Here is a 19520-nt window from a genome sequence, read left to right as displayed (position 1 = left end):
CACCACCCCTTGTTGTTAAATATTTTGTCCACCCTAAGCGTGGAAGGGTATACTCAGATGTGAGTCCCTCTCTCATTGCACCATCAGGATTCAAGCAAGCCGGGCCGACGACGGCTGAAATGCCAGAAACCGGTCCCCGGAAGCTTGTTTCCATCCCAGTGTAAGAATTGGCTTGGTAGTTTGGTTTGCCCTGTTCCCATCATGCACTGGGACAGGAACAGACTAATTTGCACATAGCCAGGTTCTGAACTGGGATGGTGCAGTGAGCTAAAAAACGGTGTTGGATCTAGCCCTGATCTCTTAACTGGGTGAGAGTATTCTGCTTAATTCAGAAACTCTGTCCATCACCACCCCTTGTTGTTAAATATTTTGTCCACCCTAAGCGTGGAAGGGTATACTCAGATGTGAGTACCTTGCTCATTGCACCATCAGGATTCAAGCAAGCCGGGCCAACGACGGCTGAAATGCCAGAAACCGGTCCCCGGAAGCTTGTTTCCTTCCAAGTGTAAGAATTGGCTTGGTAGTTTGGTTTGCCCTGTTCCCATCATGCACTGGGACAGGAACAGACTAATTTGCATATAGCCAGGTTCTGAACTGGGATGGTGCAGTGAGCTAAAAAACGGTGTTGGATCTAGCCCTGATCTCTTGACTGGGTGAGAGTATTCTGCTTAATTCAGAAACTCTGTCCATCACCACCCCTTGTTGTTAAATATTTTGTCCACCCTAAGCGTGGAAGGGTATACTCAGATGTGAGTCCCTTGCTCATTGCACCATCAGGATTCAAGCAAGCCGGGCCGACGACGGCTGAAATGCCAGAAACCGGTCCCCGGAAGCTTGTTTCCTTCCCAGTGTAAGAATTGGCTTGGTAGTTTGGTTTGCCCTGTTCCCATCATGCACTGGGACAGGAACAGACTAATTTGCATATAGCCAGGTTCTGAACTGGGAGGGTGCAGTGAGCTAAAAAACGGTGTTGGATCTAGCCCTGATCTCTTGACTGGGTGAGAGTATTCTGCTTAATTCAGAAACTCTGTCCATCACCACCCCTTGTTGTTAAATATTTTGTCCACCCTAAGCGTGGAAGGGTATACTCAGATGTGAGTCCCTTGCTCATTGCACCATCAGGATTCAAGCAAGCCGGGCCGACGACGGCTGAAATGCCAGAAACCGGTCCACGGAAGCTTGTTTCCTTCCCAGTGTAAGAATTGGCTTGGTAGTTTGGTTTGCCCTGTTCCCATCATGCACTGGGACAGGAACAGACTAATTTGCATATTGCCAGGTTCTGAACTGGGATGGTGCAGTGAGCTAAAAAACGGTGTTGGATCTAGCCCTGATCTCTTGACTGGGTGAGAGTATTCTGCTTAATTCAGAAACTCTGTCCATCACCACCCCTTGTTGTTAAATATTTTGTCTACCCTAAGCGTGGAAGGGTATACTCAGATGTGAGTCCCTTGCTCATTGCACCATCAGGATTCAAGCAAGCCGGGCCAACGACGGCTGAAATGCCAGAAACCGGTCCCCGGAAGCTTGTTTCCTTCCCAGTGTAAGAATTGGCTTGGTAGTTTGGTTTGCCCTGTTCCCATCATGCACTGGGACAGGAACAGACTAATTTGCATATAGCCAGGTTCTGAACTGGGATGGTGCAGTGAGCTAAAAAACGGTGTTGGATCTAGCCCTGATCTCTTGACTGGGTGAGAGTATTCTGCTTAATTCAGAAACTCTGTCCATCACCACCCCTTGTTGTTAAATATTTTGTCCACCCTAAGCGTGGAAGGGTATACTCAGATGTGAGTCCCTTGCTCATTGCACTATCAGGATTCAAGCAAGCCGGGCCGACGACGGCTGAAATGCCAGAAACCGGTCCCCGGAAGCTTGTTTCCCTCCCAGTGTAAGAATTGGTTTGGTAGTTTGGTTTGCCCTGTTCCCATCATGCACTGGGACAGGAACAGACTAATTTGCATATAGCCAGGTTCTGAACTGGGAGGGTGCAGTGAGCTAAAAAACGGTGTTGGATCTAGCCCTGATCTCTTGACTGGGTGAGAGTATTCTGCTTAATTCAGAAACTCTGTCCATCACCACCCCTTGTTGTTAAATATTTTGTCCACCCTAAGCGTGGAAGGGTATACTCAGATGTGAGTCCCTTGCTCATTGCACCATCAGGATTCAAGCAAGCCGGGCCGACGACGGCTGAAATGCCAGAAACCGGTCCCCGGAAGCTTGTTTCCTTCCCAGTGTAAGAATTGGCTTGGTAGTTTGGTTTGCCCTGTTCCCATCATGCACTGGGACAGGAACAGACTAATTTGCATATTGCCAGGTTCTGAACTGGGATGGTGCAGTGAGCTAAAAAACGGTGTTGGATCTAGCCCTGATCTCTTGACTGGGTGAGAGTATTCTGCTTAATTCAGAAACTCTGTCTATCACCACCCCTTGTTGTTAAATATTTTGTCCACCCTAAGCGTGGAAGGGTATACTCAGATGTGAGTCCCTTGCTCATTGCACCATCAGGATTCAAGCAAGCCGGGCCGACGACGGCTGAAATGCCAGAAACCGGCCCCCGGAAGCTTGTTTCCTTCCCAGTGTAAGAATTGGCTTGGTAGTTTGGTTTGCCCTGTTCCCATCATGCACTGGGACAGGAACAGACTAATTTGCATATAGCCAGGTTCTGAACTGGGATGGTGCAGTGAGCTAAAAAACGGTGTTGGATCTAGGCCTGATCTCTTGACTGGGTGAGAGTATTCTGCTTAATTCAGAAACTCTGTCCATCACCACCCCTTGTTGTTAAATATTTTGTCCACCCTAAGCGTGGAAGGGTATACTCAGATGTGAGTCCCTTGCTCATTGCACCATCAGGATTCAAGCAAGCCGGGCCGACGACAGCTGAAATGCCAGAAACCGGTCCCCGGAAGCTTGTTTCCTTCCCAGTGTAAGAATTGGCTTGGTAGTTTGGTTTACCCTGTTCCCATCATGAACTGGGACAGGAACAGACTAATTTGCATATAGCCAGGTTCTGAACTGGGATGGTGCAGTGAGCTAAAAAACGGTGTTGGATCTAGCCCTGATCTCTTGACTGGGTGAGAGTATTCTGCTTAATTCAGAAACTCTGTCCATCACCACCCCTTGCTGTTAAATATTTTGTCCACCCTAAGCGTGGAAGGGTATACTCAGATGTGAGTCCCTTGCTCATTGCACCATCAGGATTCAAGCAAGCCGGGCCGACGACGGCTGAAATGCCAGAAACCGGTCCCCAGAAGCTTGTTTCCTTCCCAGTGTAAGAATTGGCTTGGTAGTTTGGTTTGCCCTGTTTCCATCATGCACTGGGACAGGAACAGACTAATTTGCATATAGCCAGGTTCTGAACTGGGATGGTGCAGTGAGCTAAAAAACGGTGTTGGATCTAGCCCTGATCTCTTGACTGGGTGAGAGTATTCTGCTTAATTCAGAAACTCTGTCCATCACCACCCCTTGTTGTTAAATATTTTGTCCACCCTAAGCGTGGAAGGGTATACTCAGATGTGAGTCCCTTGCTCATTGCACCATCAGGATTCAAGCAAGCCGGGCCGACGACGGCTGAAATGCCAGAAACCGGTCCCCGGAAGCTTGTTTCCTTCCCAGTGTAAGAATTGGCTTGGTAGTTTGGTTTGCCCTGTTCCCATCATGCACTGGGACAGGAACAGACTAATTTGCATATAGCCAGGTTCTGAACTGGGATGGTACAGTGAGCTAAAAAACGGTGTTGGATCTAGCCCTGATCTCTTGACTGGGTGAGAGTATTCTGCTTAATTCAGAAACTCTGTCCATCACCACCCCTTGTTGTTAAATATTTTGTCCACCCTAAGCGTGGAAGGGTATACTCAGATGTGAGTCCCTTGCTCATTGCACCATCAGGATTCAAGCAAGCCAGGCCGACGACGGCTGAAATGCCAGAAACCGGTCCCCAGAAGCTTGTTTCCTTCCCAGTGTAAGAATTGGCTTGGTAGTTTGGTTTGCCCTGTTCCCATCATGCACTGGGACAGGAACAGACTAATTTGCATATAGCCAGGTTCTGAACTGGGATGGTGCAGTGAGCTAAAAAACGGTGTTGGATCTAGCCCTGATCTCTTGACTGGGTGAGAGTATTCTGCTTAATTCAGAAACTCTGTCCATCACCACCCCTTGTTGTTAAATATTTTGTCCACCCTAAGCGTGGAAGGGTATACTCAGATGTGAGTACCTTGCTCATTGCACCATCAGGATTCAAGCAAGCCGGGCCAACGACGGCTGAAATGCCAGAAACCGGTCCCCGGAAGCTTGTTTCCTTCCCAGTGTAAGAATTGGCTTGGTAGTTTGGTTTGCCCTGTTCCCATCATGCACTGGGACAGGAACAGACTAATTTGCATATAGCCAGGTTCTGAACTGGGATGGTGCAGTGAGCTAAAAAACGGTGTTGGATCTAGCCCTGATCTCTTGACTGGGTGAGAGTATTCTGCTTAATTCAGAAACTCTGTCCATCACCACCCCTTGTTGTTAAATATTTTGTCCACCCTAAGCGAGGAAGGGTATACTCAGATGTGAGTCCCTTGCTCATTGCACCATCAGGATTCAAGCAAGCCGGGCCGACGACGGCTAAAATGCCAGAAACCGGTCCCCGGAAGCTTGTTTCCTACCCAGTGTAAGAATTGGCTTGGTAGTTTGGTTTGCCCTGTTCCCATCATGCACTGGGACAGGAACAGACTAATTTGCATATAGCCAGGTTCTGAACTGGGATGGTGCAGTGAGCTAAAAAACGGTGTTGGATCTAGCCCTGATCTCTTGACTGGGTGAGAGTATTCTGCTTAATTCAGAAACTCTGTCCATCACCACCCCTTGTTGTTAAATATTTTGTCCACCCTAAGCGTGGAAGGGTATACTCAGATGTGAGTCCCTTGCTCATTGCACCATCAGGATTCAAGCAAGCCGGGCCGACGACGGCTGAAATGCCAGAAACCGGTCCCCAGAAGCTTGTTTCCTTCCCAGTGTAAGAATTGGCTTGGTAGTTTGGTTTGCCCTGTTCCCATCATGCACTGGGACAGGAACAGACTAATTTGCATATAGCCAGGTTCTGAACTGGGATGGTGCAGTGAGCTAAAAAACGGTGTTGGATCTAGCCCTGATCTCTTGACTGGGTGAGAGTATTCTGCTTAATTCAGAAACTCTGTCCATCACCACCCCTTGTTGTTAAATATTTTGTCCACCCTAAGCGTGGAAGGGTATACTCAGATGTGAGTCCCTTGCTCATTGCACCATCAGGATTCAAGCAAGCCGGGCCGACGACGGCTGAAATGCCAGAAACCGGTCCCCGGAAGCTTGTTTCCTTCCCAGTGTAAGAATTGGCTTGGTAGTTTGGTTTGCCCTGTTCCCATCATGCACTGGGACAGGAACTGACTAATTTGCATATAGCCAGGTTCTGAACTGGGATGGCGCAGTGAGCTAAAAAACGGTGTTGGATCTAGCCCTGATCTCTTGACTGGGTGAGAGTATTCTGCTTAATTCAGAAACTCTGTCCATCACCACCCCTTGTTGTTAAATATTTTGTCCACCCTAAGCGTGGAAGGGTATACTCAGATGTGAGTCCCTTGCTCATTGCACCATCAGGATTCAAGCAAGCCGGGCCGACGACGGCTGAAATGCCAGAAACCGGTCCCCGGAAGCTTGTTTCCTTCCCAGTGTAAGAATTGGCTTGGTAGTTTGGTTTGCCCTGTTCCCATCATGCACTGGGACAGGAACAGACTAATTTGCATATAGCCAGGTTCTGAACTGGGATGGTGCAGTGAGCTAAAAAACGGTGTTGGATCTAGCCCTGATCTCTTGACTGGGTGAGAGTATTCTGCTTAATTCAGAAACTCTGTCCATCACCACCCCTTGTTGTTAAATATTTTGTCCACCCTAAGCGTGGAAGGGTATACTCAGATGTGAGTCCCTTGCTCATTGCACCATCAGGATTCAAGCAAGCCGGGCCGACGACGGCTGAAATGCCAGAAACCGGTCCCCGGAAGCTTGTTTCCTTCCCAGTGTAAGAATTGGCTTGGTAGTTTGGTTTGCCCTGTTCCCATCATGCACTGGGACAGGAACAGACTAATTTGCATATAGCCAGGTTCTGAACTGGGATGGTGCAGTCAGCTAAAAAACGGTGTTGGATCTAGCCCTGATCTCTTGACTGGGTGAGAGAATTCTGCTTAATTCAGAAACTCTGTCCATCACCACCCCTTGTTGTTAAATATTTTGTCCACCCTAAGCGTGGAAGGGTATACTCAGATGTGAGTCCCTTGCTCATTGCACCATCAGGATTCAAGCAAGCCGGGCCGACGACGGCTGAAATGCCAAAAACCGGTCCCCGGAAGCTTGTTTCCTTCCCAGTGTAAGAATTGGCTTGGTAGTTTGGTTTGCTCTGTTCCCATCATGCACTGGGACAGGAACAGACTAATTTGCATATAGCCAGGTTCTGAACTGGGATGGTGCAGTGAGCTAAAAAACGGTGTTGGATCTAGCCCTGATCTCTTGACTGGGTGAGGGTATTCTGCTTAATTCAGAAACTCTGTCCATCACCACCCCTTGTTGTTAAATATTTTGTCCACCCTAAGCGTGGAAGGGTATACTCAGATGTGAGTCCCTTGCTCATTGCACCATCAGGATTCAAGCAAGCCGGGCCGACGACAGCTGAAATGCCAGAAACCGGTCCCCGGAAGCTTGTTTCCTTCCCAGTGTAAGAATTGGCTTGGTAGTTTGGTTTACCCTGTTCCCATCATGCCCTGGGACAGGAACTGACTAATTTGCATATAGCCAGGTTCTGAACTGGGATGGTGCAGTGAGCTAAAAAACGGTGTTGGATCTAGCCCTGATCTCTTGACTGGGTGAGAGTATTCTGCTTAATTCAGAAACTCTGTCCATCACCACCCCTTGTTGTTAAATATTTTGTCCACCCTAAGCGTGGAAGGGTATACTCAGATGTGAGTCCCTTGCTCATTGCACCATCAGGATTCAAGCAAGCCGGGCCGACGACGGCTGAAATGCCAGAAACCGGTCCCCAGAAGCTTGTTTCCTTCCCAGTGTAAGAATTGGCTTGGTAGTTTGGTTTGCCCTGTTCCCATCATGCACTGGGACAGGAACAGACTAATTTGCATATAGCCAGGTTCTGAACTGGGATGGTGCAGTGAGCTAAAAAACGGTGTTGGATCTAGCCCTGATCTCCTGACTGGGTGAGAGTATTCTGCTTAATTCAGAAACTCTGTCCATCACCACCCCTTGTTGTTAAATATTTTGTCCACCCTAAGCGTGGAAGGGTATACTCAGATGTGAGTCCCTTGCTCATTGCACCATCAGGATTCAAGCAAGCCGGGCCGACGACGGCTGAAATGCCAGAAACCGGTCCCCGGAAGCTTGTTTCCTTCCCAGTGTAAGAATTGGCTTGGTAGTTTGGTTTGCCCTGTTCCCATCATGCACTGGGACAGGAACAGACTAATTTGCATATAGCCAGGTTCTGAACTGGGATGGTGCAGTGAGCTAAAAAACGGTTTTGGATCTAGCCCTGATCTCTTGACTGGGTAAGAGTATTCTGCTTAATTCAGAAACTCTGTCCATCACCACCCCTTGTTGTTAAATATTTTGTCCACCCTAAGCGTGGAAGGGTATACTCAGATGTGAGTCCCTTGCTCATTGCACCATCAGGATTCAAGCAAGCCGGGCCGACGACGGCTGAAATGCCAGAAACCGGTCCCCAGAAGCTTGTTTCCTTCCCAGTGTAAGAATTGGCTTGGTAGTTTGGTTTGCCCTGTTCCTATCATGCACTGGGACAGGAACAGACTAATTTGCATATAGCCAGGTTCTGAACTGGGATGGTGCAGTGAGCTAAAAAACGGTGTTGGATCTAGCCCTGATCTCTTGACTGGGTGAGAGTATTCTGCTTAATTCAGAAACTCTGTCCATCACCACCCCTTGTTGTTAAATATTTTGTCCACCCTAAGCGTGGAAGGGTATACTCAGATGTGAGTACCTTGCTCATTGCACCATCAGGATTCAAGCAAGCCGGGCCAACGACGGCTGAAATGCCAGAAACCGGTCCCCGGAAGCTTGTTTCCTTCCCAGTGTAAGAATTGGCTTGGTAGTTTGGTTTGCCCTGTTCCCATCATGCACTGGGACAGGAACAGACTAATTTGCATATAGCCAGGTTCTGAACTGGGATGGTGCAGTGAGCTAAAAAACGGTGTTGGATCTAGCCCTGATCTCTTGACTGGGTGAGAGTATTCTGCTTAATTCAGAAACTCTGTCCATCACCACCCCTTGTTGTTAAATATTTTGTCCACCCTAAGCGAGGAAGGGTATACTCAGATGTGAGTCCCTTGCTCATTGCACCATCAGGATTCAAGCAAGCCGGGCCGACGACGGCTGAAATGCCAGAAACCGGTCCCCGGAAGCTTGTTTCCTTCCCAGTGTAAGAATTGGCTTGGTAGTTTGGTTTGCCCTGTTCCCATCATGCACTGGGACAGGAACAGACTAATTTGCATATAGCCAGGTTCTGAACTGGGATGGTGCAGTGAGCTAAAAAACGGTGTTGGATCTAGCCCTGATCTCTTGACTGGGTGAGAGTATTCTGCTTAATTCAGAAACTCTGTCCATCACCACCCCTTGTTGTTAAATATTTTGTCCACCCTAAGCGTGGAAGGGTATACTCAGATGTGAGTCCCTTGCTCATTGCACCATCAGGATTCAAGCAAGCCGGGCCGACGACGGCTGAAATGCCAGAAACCGGTCCCCAGAAGCTTGTTTCCTTCCCAGTGTAAGAATTGGCTTGGTAGTTTGGTTTGCCCTGTTCCCATCATGCACTGGGACAGGAACAGACTAATTTGCATATAGCCAGGTTCTGAACTGGGATGGTGCAGTGAGCTAAAAAACGGTGTTGGATCTAGCCCTGATCTCCTGACTGGGTGAGAGTATTCTGCTTAATTCAGAAACTCTGTCCATCACCACCCCTTGTTGTTAAATATTTTGTCCACCCTAAGCGTGGAAGGGTATACTCAGATGTGAGTCCCTTGCTCATTGCACCATCAGGATTCAAGCAAGCCGGGCCGACGACGGCTGAAATGCCAGAAACCGGTCCCCGGAAGCTTGTTTCCTTCCCAGTGTAAGAATTGGCTTGGTAGTTTGGTTTGCCCTGTTCCCATCATGCACTGGGACAGGAACAGACTAATTTGCATATAGCCAGGTTCTGAACTGGGATGGTGCAGTGAGCTAAAAAACGGTGTTGGATCTAGCCCTGATCTCTTGACTGGGTGAGAGTATTCTGCTTAATTCAGAAACTCTGTCCATCACCACCCCTTGTTGTTAAATATTTTGTCCACCCTAAGCGTGGAAGGGTATACTCAGATGTGAGTCCCTTGCTCATTGCACCATCAGGATTCAAGCAAGCCGGGCCGACGACGGCTGAAATGCCAGAAACCGGTCCCCAGAAGCTTGTTTCCTTCCCAGTGTAAGAATTGGCTTGGTAGTTTGGTTTGCCCTGTTCCTATCATGCACTGGGACAGGAACAGACTAATTTGCATATAGCCAGGTTCTGAACTGGGATGGTGCAGTGAGCTAAAAAACGGTGTTGGATCTAGCCCTGATCTCTTGACTGGGTGAGAGTATTCTGCTTAATTCAGAAACTCTGTCCATCACCACCCCTTGTTGTTAAATATTTTGTCCACCCTAAGCGTGGAAGGGTATACTCAGATGTGAGTACCTTGCTCATTGCACCATCAGGATTCAAGCAAGCCGGGCCAACGACGGCTGAAATGCCAGAAACCGGTCCCCGGAAGCTTGTTTCCTTCCCAGTGTAAGAATTGGCTTGGTAGTTTGGTTTGCCCTGTTCCCATCATGCACTGGGACAGGAACAGACTAATTTGCATATAGCCAGGTTCTGAACTGGGATGGTGCAGTGAGCTAAAAAACGGTGTTGGATCTAGCCCTGATCTCTTGACTGGGTGAGAGTATTCTGCTTAATTCAGAAACTCTGTCCATCACCACCCCTTGTTGTTAAATATTTTGTCCACCCTAAGCGAGGAAGGGTATACTCAGATGTGAGTCCCTTGCTCATTGCACCATCAGGATTCAAGCAAGCCGGGCCGACGACGGCTGAAATGCCAGAAACCGGTCCCCGGAAGCTTGTTTCCTTCCCAGTGTAAGAATTGGCTTGGTAGTTTGGTTTGCCCTGTTCCCATCATGCACTGGGACAGGAACAGACTAATTTGCATATAGCCAGGTTCTGAACTGGGATGGTGCAGTGAGCTAAAAAACGGTGTTGGATCTAGCCCTGATCTCTTGACTGGGTGAGAGTATTCTGCTTAATTCAGAAACTCTGTCCATCACCACCCCTTGTTGTTAAATATTTTGTCCACCCTAAGCGTGGAAGGGTATACTCAGATGTGAGTCCCTTGCTCATTGCACCATCAGGATTCAAGCAAGCCGGGCCGACGACGGCTGAAATGCCAGAAACCGGTCCCCAGAAGCTTGTTTCCTTCCCAGTGTAAGAATTGGCTTGGTAGTTTGGTTTGCCCTGTTCCTATCATGCACTGGGACAGGAACAGACTAATTTGCATATAGCCAGGTTCTGAACTGGGATGGTGCAGTGAGCTAAAAAACGGTGTTGGATCTAGCCCTGATCTCTTGACTGGGTGAGAGTATTCTGCTTAATTCAGAAACTCTGTCCATCACCACCCCTTGTTGTTAAATATTTTGTCCACCCTAAGCGTGGAAGGGTATACTCAGATGTGAGTACCTTGCTCATTGCACCATCAGGATTCAAGCAAGCCGGGCCAACGACGGCTGAAATGCCAGAAACCGGTCCCCGGAAGCTTGTTTCCTTCCCAGTGTAAGAATTGGCTTGGTAGTTTGGTTTGCCCTGTTCCCATCATGCACTGGGACATGAACAGACTAATTTGCACATAGCCAGGTTCTGAACTGGGATGGTGCAGTGAGCTAAAAAACGGTGTTGGATCTAGCCCTGATCTCTTAACTGGGTGAGAGTATTCTGCTTAATTCAGAAACTCTGTCCATCACCACCCCTTGTTGTTAAATATTTTGTCCACCCTAAGCGTGGAAGGGTATACTCAGATGTGAGTCCCTTGCTCATTGCACCATCAGGATTCAAGCAAGCCGGGCCGACGACAGCTGAAATGCCAGAAACCGGTCCCCGGAAGCTTGTTTCCTTCCCAGTGTAAGAATTGGCTTGGTAGTTTGGTTTGCCCTGTTCCCATCATGCACTGGGACAGGAACTGACTAATTTGCATATAGCCAGGTTCTGAACTGGGATGGTGCAGTGAGCTAAAAAACGGTGTTGGATCTAGCCCTGATCTCTTGACTGGGTGAGAGTATTCTGCTTAATTCAGAAACTCTGTCCATCACCACCCCTTGTTGTTAAATATTTTGTCCACCCTAAGCGTGGAAGGGTATACTCAGATGTGAGTCCCTTGCTCATTGCACCATCAGGATTCAAGCAAGCCGGGCCGACGACGGCTGAAATGCCAGAAACCGGTCCCCAGAAGCTTGTTTCCTTCCCAGTGTAAGAATTGGCTTGGTAGTTTGGTTTGCCCTGTTCCCATCATGCACTGGGACAGGAACAGACTAATTTGCATATAGCCAGGTTCTGAACTGGGATGGTGCAGTGAGCTAAAAAACGGTGTTGGATCTAGCCCTGATCTCCTGACTGGGTGAGAGTATTCTGCTTAATTCAGAAACTCTGTCCATCACCACCCCTTGTTGTTAAATATTTTGTCCACCCTAAGCGTGGAAGGGTATACTCAGATGTGAGTCCCTTGCTCATTGCACCATCAGGATTCAAGCAAGCCGGGCCGACGACGGCTGAAATGCCAGAAACCGGTCCCCGGAAGCTTGTTTCCTTCCCAGTGTAAGAATTGGCTTGGTAGTTTGGTTTGCCCTGTTCCCATCATGCACTGGGACAGGAACAGACTAATTTGCATATAGCCAGGTTCTGAACTGGGATGGTGCAGTGAGCTAAAAAACGGTTTTGGATCTAGCCCTGATCTCTTGACTGGGTAAGAGTATTCTGCTTAATTCAGAAACTCTGTCCATCACCACCCCTTGTTGTTAAATATTTTGTCCACCCTAAGCGTGGAAGGGTATACTCAGATGTGAGTCCCTTGCTCATTGCACCATCAGGATTCAAGCAAGCCGGGCCGACGACGGCTGAAATGCCAGAAACCGGTCCCCAGAAGCTTGTTTCCTTCCCAGTGTAAGAATTGGCTTGGTAGTTTGGTTTGCCCTGTTCCTATCATGCACTGGGACAGGAACAGACTAATTTGCATATAGCCAGGTTCTGAACTGGGATGGTGCAGTGAGCTAAAAAACGGTGTTGGATCTAGCCCTGATCTCTTGACTGGGTGAGAGTATTCTGCTTAATTCAGAAACTCTGTCCATCACCACCCCTTGTTGTTAAATATTTTGTCCACCCTAAGCGTGGAAGGGTATACTCAGATGTGAGTACCTTGCTCATTGCACCATCAGGATTCAAGCAAGCCGGGCCAACGACGGCTGAAATGCCAGAAACCGGTCCCCGGAAGCTTGTTTCCTTCCCAGTGTAAGAATTGGCTTGGTAGTTTGGTTTGCCCTGTTCCCATCATGCACTGGGACAGGAACAGACTAATTTGCATATAGCCAGGTTCTGAACTGGGATGGTGCAGTGAGCTAAAAAACGGTGTTGGATCTAGCCCTGATCTCTTGACTGGGTGAGAGTATTTTGCTTAATTCAGAAACTCTGTCCATCACCACCCCTTGTTGTTAAATATTTTGTCCACCCTAAGCGAGGAAGGGTATACTCAGATGTGAGTCCCTTGCTCATTGCACCATCAGGATTCAAGCAAGCCGGGCCGACGACGGCTGAAATGCCAGAAACCGGTCCCCGGAAGCTTGTTTCCTTCCCAGTGTAAGAATTGGCTTGGTAGTTTGGTTTGCCCTGTTCCCATCATGCACTGGGACAGGAACAGACTAATTTGCATATAGCCAGGTTCTGAACTGGGATGGTGCAGTGAGCTAAAAAACGGTGTTGGATCTAGCCCTGATCTCTTGACTGGGTGAGAGTATTCTGCTTAATTCAGAAACTCTGTCCATCACCACCCCTTGTTGTTAAATATTTTGTCCACCCTAAGCGTGGAAGGGTATACTCAGATGTGAGTCCCTTGCTCATTGCACCATCAGGATTCAAGCAAGCCGGGCCGACGACGGCTGAAATGCCAGAAACCGGTCCCCAGAAGCTTGTTTCCTTCCCAGTGTAAGAATTGGCTTGGTAGTTTGGTTTGCCCTGTTCCCATCATGCACTGGGACAGGAACAGACTAATTTGCATATAGCCAGGTTCTGAACTGGGATGGTGCAGTGAGCTAAAAAACGGTGTTGGATCTAGCCCTGATCTCCTGACTGGGTGAGAGTATTCTGCTTAATTCAGAAACTCTGTCCATCACCACCCCTTGTTGTTAAATATTTTGTCCACCCTAAGCGTGGAAGGGTATACTCAGATGTGAGTCCCTTGCTCATTGCACCATCAGGATTCAAGCAAGCCGGGCCGACGACGGCTGAAATGCCAGAAACCGGTCCCCGGAAGCTTGTTTCCTTCCCAGTGTAAGAATTGGCTTGGTAGTTTGGTTTGCCCTGTTCCCATCATGCACTGGGACAGGAACAGACTAATTTGCATATAGCCAGGTTCTGAACTGGGATGGTGCAGTGAGCTAAAAAACGGTGTTGGATCTAGCCCTGATCTCTTGACTGGGTGAGAGTATTCTGCTTAATTCAGAAACTCTGTCCATCACCACCCCTTGTTGTTAAATATTTTGTCCACCCTAAGCGTGGAAGGGTATACTCAGATGTGAGTCCCTTGCTCATTGCACCATCAGGATTCAAGCAAGCCGGGCCGACGACGGCTGAAATGCCAGAAACCGGTCCCCAGAAGCTTGTTTCCTTCCCAGTGTAAGAATTGGCTTGGTAGTTTGGTTTGCCCTGTTCCTATCATGCACTGGGACAGGAACAGACTAATTTGCATATAGCCAGGTTCTGAACTGGGATGGTGCAGTGAGCTAAAAAACGGTGTTGGATCTAGCCCTGATCTCTTGACTGGGTGAGAGTATTCTGCTTAATTCAGAAACTCTGTCCATCACCACCCCTTGTTGTTAAATATTTTGTCCACCCTAAGCGTGGAAGGGTATACTCAGATGTGAGTACCTTGCTCATTGCACCATCAGGATTCAAGCAAGCCGGGCCAACGACGGCTGAAATGCCAGAAACCGGTCCCCGGAAGCTTGTTTCCTTCCCAGTGTAAGAATTGGCTTGGTAGTTTGGTTTGCCCTGTTCCCATCATGCACTGGGACAGGAACAGACTAATTTGCATATAGCCAGGTTCTGAACTGGGATGGTGCAGTGAGCTAAAAAACGGTGTTGGATCTAGCCCTGATCTCTTGACTGGGTGAGAGTATTCTGCTTAATTCAGAAACTCTGTCCATCACCACCCCTTGTTGTTAAATATTTTGTCCACCCTAAGCGAGGAAGGGTATACTCAGATGTGAGTCCCTTGCTCATTGCACCATCAGGATTCAAGCAAGCCGGGCCGACGACGGCTGAAATGCCAGAAACCGGTCCCCGGAAGCTTGTTTCCTTCCCAGTGTAAGAATTGGCTTGGTAGTTTGGTTTGCCCTGTTCCCATCATGCACTGGGACAGGAACAGACTAATTTGCATATAGCCAGGTTCTGAACTGGGATGGTGCAGTGAGCTAAAAAACGGTGTTGGATCTAGCCCTGATCTCTTGACTGGGTGAGAGTATTCTGCTTAATTCAGAAACTCTGTCCATCACCACCCCTTGTTGTTAAATATTTTGTCCACCCTAAGCGTGGAAGGGTATACTCAGATGTGAGTCCCTTGCTCATTGCACCATCAGGATTCAAGCAAGCCGGGCCGACGACGGCTGAAATGCCAGAAACCGGTCCCCAGAAGCTTGTTTCCTTCCCAGTGTAAGAATTGGCTTGGTAGTTTGGTTTGCCCTGTTCCTATCATGCACTGGGACAGGAACAGACTAATTTGCATATAGCCAGGTTCTGAACTGGGATGGTGCAGTGAGCTAAAAAACGGTGTTGGATCTAGCCCTGATCTCTTGACTGGGTGAGAGTATTCTGCTTAATTCAGAAACTCTGTCCATCACCACCCCTTGTTGTTAAATATTTTGTCCACCCTAAGCGTGGAAGGGTATACTCAGATGTGAGTACCTTGCTCATTGCACCATCAGGATTCAAGCAAGCCGGGCCAACGACGGCTGAAATGCCAGAAACCGGTCCCCGGAAGCTTGTTTCCTTCCCAGTGTAAGAATTGGCTTGGTAGTTTGGTTTGCCCTGTTCCCATCATGCACTGGGACAGGAACAGACTAATTTGCACATAGCCAGGTTCTGAACTGGGATGGTGCAGTGAGCTAATAAACGGTGTTGGATCTAGCCCTGATCTCTTAACTGGGTGAGAGTATTCTGCTTAATTCAGAAACTCTGTCCATCACCACCCCTTGTTGTTAAATATTTTGTCCACCCTAAGCGTGGAAGGGTATACTCAGATGTGAGTACCTTGCTCATTGCACCATCAGGATTCAAGCAAGCCGGGCCAACGACAGCTGAAATGCCAGAAACCGGTCCCCGGAAGCTTGTTTCCTTCCCAGTGTAAGAATTGGCTTGGTAGTTTGGTTTGCCCTGTTCCCATCATGCACTGGGACAGGAACAGACTAATTTGCATATAGCCAGGTTCTGAACTGGGATGGTGCAGTGAGCTAAAAAACGGTGTTGGATCTAGCCCTGATCTCTTGACTGGGTGAGAGTATTCTGCTTAATTCAGAAACTCTGTCCATCACCACCCCTTGTTGTTAAATATTTTGTCCACCCTAAGCGTGGAAGGGTATACTCAGATGTGAGTCCCTCTCTCATTGCACCATCAGGATTCAAGCAAGCCGGGCCGACGACGGCTGAAATGCCAGAAACCGGTCCCCGGAAGCTTGTTTCCATCCCAGTGTAAGAATTGGCTTGGTAGTTTGGTTTGCCCTGCTCCCATCATGCACTGGGACAGGAACAGACTAATTTGCACATAGCCAGGTTCTGAACTGGGATGGTGCAGTGAGCTAAAAAACGGTGTTGGATCTAGCCCTGATCTCTTAACTGGGTGAGAGTATTCTGCTTAATTCAGAAACTCTGTCCATCACCACCCCTTGTTGTTAAATATTTTGTCCACCCTAAGCGTGGAAGGGTATACTCAGATGTGAGTACCTTGCTCATTGCACCATCAGGATTCAAGCAAGCCGGGCCAACGACGGCTGAAATGCCAGAAACCGGTCCCCGGAAGCTTGTTTCCTTCCCAGTGTAAGAATTGGCTTGGTAGTTTGGTTTGCCCTGTTCCCATCATGCACTGGGACAGGAACAGACTAATTTGCATATAGCCAGGTTCTGAACTGGGATGGTGCAGTGAGCTAAAAAACGGTGTTGGATCTAGCCCTGATCTCTTGACTGGGTGAGAGTATTCTGCTTAATTCAGAAACTCTGTCCATCACCACCCCTTGTTGTTAAATATTTTGTCCACCCTAAGCGTGGAAGGGTATACTCAGATGTGAGTCCCTTGCTCATTGCACCATCAGGATTCAAGCAAGCCGGGCCGACGACGGCTGAAATGCCAGAAACCGGTCCCCGGAAGCTTGTTTCCTTCCCAGTGTAAGAATTGGCTTGGTAGTTTGGTTTGCCCTGTTCCCATCATGCACTGGGACAGGAACAGACTAATTTGCATATAGCCAGGTTCTGAACTGGGAGGGTGCAGTGAGCTAAAAAACGGTGTTGGATCTAGCCCTGATCTCTTGACTGGGTGAGAGTATTCTGCTTAATTCAGAAACTCTGTCCATCACCACCCCTTGTTGTTAAATATTTTGTCCACCCTAAGCGTGGAAGGGTATACTCAGATGTGAGTCCCTTGCTCATTGCACCATCAGGATTCAAGCAAGCCGGGCTGACGACGGCTGAAATGCCAGAAACCGGTCCACGGAAGCTTGTTTCCTTCCCAGTGTAAGAATTGGCTTGGTAGTTTGGTTTGCCCTGTTCCCATCATGCACTGGGACAGGAACAGACTAATTTGCATATTGCCAGGTTCTGAACTGGGATGGTGCAGTGAGCTAAAAAACGGTGTTGGATCTAGCCCTGATCTCTTGACTGGGTGAGAGTATTCTGCTTAATTCAGAAACTCTGTCCATCACCACCCCTTGTTGTTAAATATTTTGTCCACCCTAAGCGTGGAAGGGTATACTCAGATGTGAGTCCCTTGCTCATTGCACCATCAGGATTCAAGCAAGCCGGGCCGACGACGGCTGAAATGCCAGAAACCGGTCCCCAGAAGCTTGTTTCCTTCCCAGTGTAAGAATTGGCTTGGTAGTTTGGTTTGCCCTGTTCCTATCATGCACTGGGACAGGAACAGACTAATTTGCATATAGCCAAGTTCTGAACTGGGATGGTGCAGTGAGCTAAAAAACGGTGTTGGATCTAGCCCTGATCTCTTGACTGGGTGAGAGTATTCTGCTTAATTCAGAAACTCTGTCCATCACCACCCCTTGTTGTTAAATATTTTGTCCACCCTAAGCGTGGAAGGGTATACTCAGATGTGAGTACCTTGCTCATTGCACCATCAGGATTCAAGCAAGCCGGGCCAACGACGGCTGAAATGCCAGAAACCGGTCCCCGGAAGCTTGTTTCCTTCCCAGTGTAAGAATTGGCTTGGTAGTTTGGTTTGCCCTGTTCCCATCATGCACTGGGACAGGAACAGACTAATTTGCATATAGCCAGGTTCTGAACTGGGATGGTGCAGTGAGCTAAAAAACGGTGTTGGATCTAGCCCTGATCTCTTGACTGGGTGAGAGTATTCTGCTTAATTCAGAAACTCTGTCCATCACCACCCCTTGTTGTTAAATATTTTGTCCACCCTAAGCGAGGAAGGGTATACTCAGATGTGAGTCCCTTGCTCATTGCACCATCAGGATTCAAGCAAGCCGGGCCGACGACGGCTGAAATGCCAGAAACCGGTCCCCGGAAGCTTGTTTCCTTCCCAGTGTAAGAATTGGCTTGGTAGTTTGGTTTGCCCTGTTCCCATCATGCACTGGGACAGGAACAGACTAATTTGCATATAGCCAGGTTCTGAACTGGGATGGTGCAGTGAGCTAAAAAACGGTGTTGGATCTAGCCCTGATCTCTTGACTGGGTGAGAGTATTCTGCTTAATTCAGAAACTCTGTCCATCACCACCCCTTGTTGTTAAATATTTTGTCCACCCTAAGCGTGGAAGGGTATACTCAGATGTGAGTCCCTTGCTCATTGCACCATCAGGATTCAAGCAAGCCGGGCCGACGACGGCTGAAATGCCAGAAACCGGTCCCCAGAAGCTTGTTTCCTTCCCAGTGTAAGAATTGGCTTGGTAGTTTGGTTTGCCCTGTTCCTATCATGCACTGGGACAGGAACAGACTAATTTGCATATAGCCAGGTTCTGAACTGGGATGGTGCAGTGAGCTAAAAAACGGTGTTGGATCTAGCCCTGATCTCTTGACTGGGTGAGAGTATTCTGCTTAATTCAGAAACTCTGTCCATCACCACCCCTTGTTGTTAAATATTTTGTCCACCCTAAGCGTGGAAGGGTATACTCAGATGTGAGTACCTTGCTCATTGCACCATCAGGATTCAAGCAAGCCGGGCCAACGACGGCTGAAATGCCAGAAACCGGTCCCCGGAAGCTTGTTTCCTTCCCAGTGTAAGAATTGGCTTGGTAGTTTGGTTTGCCCTGTTCCCATCATGCACTGGGACAGGAACAGACTAATTTGCACATAGCCAGGTTCTGAACTGGGATGGTGCAGTGAGCTAAAAAACGGTGTTGGATCTAGCCCTGATCTCTTAACTGGGTGAGAGTATTCTGCTTAATTCAGAAACTCCGTCCATCACCACCCCTTGTTGTTAAATATTTTGTCCACCCTAAGCGTGGAAGGGTATACTCAGATGTGAGTACCTTGCTCATTGCACCATCAGGATTCAAGCAAGCCGGGCCAACGACAGCTGAAATGCCAGAAACCGGTCCCCGGAAGCTTGTTTCCTTCCCAGTGTAAGAATTGGCTTGGTAGTTTGGTTTGCCCTGTTCCCATCATGCACTGGGACAGGAACAGACTAATTTGCATATAGCCAGGTTCTGAACTGGGATGGTGCAGTGAGCTAAAAAACGGTGTTGGATCTAGCCCTGATCTCTTGACTGGGTGAGAGTATTCTGCTTAATTCAGAAACTCTGTCCATCACCACCCCTTGTTGTTAAATATTTTGTCCACCCTAAGCGTGGAAGGGTATACTCAGATGTGAGTCCCTCTCTCATTGCACCATCAGGATTCAAGCAAGCCGGGCCGACGACGGCTGAAATGCCAGAAACCGGTCCCCGGAAGCTTGTTTCCATCCCAGTGTAAGAATTGGCTTGGTAGTTTGGTTTGCCCTGTTCCCAT

This window comes from Lissotriton helveticus, chromosome 3_2 (genome assembly GCF_964261635.1).
Source record: "Lissotriton helveticus chromosome 3_2, aLisHel1.1, whole genome shotgun sequence".
In the NCBI taxonomy this organism is placed as follows: Eukaryota; Metazoa; Chordata; class Amphibia; order Caudata; family Salamandridae; genus Lissotriton; species Lissotriton helveticus.
This window is presented reverse-complemented; position numbering follows the sequence as displayed.